The sequence below is a fragment of the Microcebus murinus genome, chromosome 16 (genome assembly GCF_040939455.1).
Source record: "Microcebus murinus isolate Inina chromosome 16, M.murinus_Inina_mat1.0, whole genome shotgun sequence".
Classification (NCBI taxonomy): Eukaryota; Metazoa; Chordata; class Mammalia; order Primates; family Cheirogaleidae; genus Microcebus; species Microcebus murinus.
In genome coordinates, this window is record NC_134119.1 from 45,736,973 (window position 1) to 45,739,258 (window position 2,286).

The following is a 2,286-nucleotide window of genomic DNA, read 5'->3' on the forward strand; positions in this document are numbered from 1 at the left end:
GGGCTGTCTGAGACCCGCAGTCTGGAGCGGGCCTCGCTTCTTTCCACCCTCCCCAACTCCGCAGCTACTCCTGGGCCTCTGCCAGCAGGCCAGACCACACGTCACCAGGCCTCCCCGGACTGTGATGCCGGCGGGGAGGTTCCCTGTGCAGAAACGCCGCCTGGGCTGAGCGCACGTCCTCTCTTTGGTGGAAAGGTTGCCCTCTAGGACGCTGATCTGCCCCTGGAGGCACACACACCTCCGCAGGCTGTTCACAAATATCCCTTCTGTGCCCCGGGGAATGCTAGACCTTGGTGCCCGGGATCTGGTCTGCAGGTCCGACCTCTGGGTCCCAGAGTTCAAACTGTATCCCCACCAGGGAGAGGAGTTCTGGTCCCAGTTCACCCACAGGGAGCCCAAGCTGTGTCTGTGTCTCTCAGCCTCTGAGTCGGCACCATTCTCCTGGGAACACGGTGCCAGCAGCACCTGGGAGGGCGGGCGGGTAGGGAGCTCACAGTCTGAGTTCCCCTTAGTCAGCTGTAGGGTCCCAAAAGAGAAGGTCCCATTCCCTGGAGGTGCCTTCGGCTGGTGGCTGTATTGTCTCTCTGGACAGCCGCAGGTAGGGTCGGCGGAGGGGAGAAGGAGGCAATATGGCGCCTGCCGCATGGCTCGGGTCTGTGCACACGGAGGTGCACAGGAATTTGGGAGTCTGGTGCCGTGTCCGCTATAGGCTCACCGCTAGCTGGCGGCGGCTGTCTCTCGGCTGGTGTCCGTAGGTCTCTCCACCCGCTGGGGAGCCCACCAGCAGTCCCAAATGCAGGGGAGGGGAAAGGTGATTTATCCACCTACCCTTCCCGCTGGTCTCCGGGCTGCTCTGGTGGTCTCAGCTTCCTGTTCTGCTCCGAAGCCTTCTCCCGTGGAGTCTCCCGGGGTCTCAGGTACCCCTCCTTCCGGCCCTCGTCTGCTGTATGCTCACCTTCTTGCTTCTTTTTTCTAATTTCTGCTAGAATCTGTCTTTTCTGCAGAGACACTCTTTCTGGCGGTGTTTCTTGTCTGCCATCTTGATCCTCCTCTCCTCTTGGAAGTTTTTAAAATATTTCTTCATGGATTTTTTTTTTTTTGCTTATTTTTTTTTTATTTATTTCCTAGGTAGTTTTCTTTTTCTGCCATTGCAAATAAGATATTCCATTATATTTTCTAACTGGCTTCAAAAGTGTAGATTTTGTATAGACTCAGCCCCTGTACTGATTCCTCTTCTTGTCTGAAATTATTTTTCAGATAATTCTCTTCCATCATCCTTGTCTGCAATCATATTGTCAGCATATCATGATAATTTCACTTTCTAATTTCCAGTTATAGATACTTTTTAATTCACGGATTTTGTATTCATAGGATGTATCAGTTAGCTATTGCTGTGTAACAAACTATGCCAAATCTTAGTATCTTAAAACGGTATACACACATTTAGTTCTCAAGCCTGCAGTTTAGCTGGGTGGTTCTCACAATCTTGGCTGGGATCCCTTATCTGTAGTAAGTGACAGTCGGCTAGGTGGTTATGCTGATCTTGGCTGGGCTCTCTCTTGTGTCTAAGGCCTTGGCTGGGACCACCAGGCTGCCTTGGGTTTGCTCCACATGGCCTGTCATGCTGCAGCAGGCTAGCCCAGCACATTCCCATGGTGGTGACAGTAGAAGTGCTCTCGGTTTCTTGGGGCATAGGCTGGGAATTGGCTCACAGACTTCTTCTGTCATGTTCCATTGTGTGGGGAAACAGACGCCACCTCTCCATGAGAGGAGTCACAAAGTCACACTGCAGAGGGTGTGACTACAGGGAGAATTAAAGAACTGTAGCCATCTCCTTAATCTGGAAATAGAGTATTAATTCCAAATAAAACTATATTTCCTATTGCTAAATTAAAATAAAATGACAATCACATCTACTCCCCTGCAAGACTACTACATGTTCACTCTCCCAAAAGATGAACACTTTAGACCTGATTGATTTCCCTGTTCTTCTACTCCACATGGTGAGCCTAGCAGAATGATTTTATTTCTCCCTTCCTAAATCTCTCCTCCATCCAAAACCAGTGTCTCTATGAGATAGTTGAAAAAATGTTGGTGCCAAACGTTTTCACTTCTGGGGTGTTTCATCTTTTCAAGAATTCTGAATACATTAACATTTCTGAGCTACACTCTGGTCATTCATTTAGATGTAATGATATGTTTTATATACAGAAAACAGTGTTATTGTTCAACATGATCTCCTCTTTGGTTTCTCTTTTTTGAATATCTCTGCTTGGATTTGGTTGT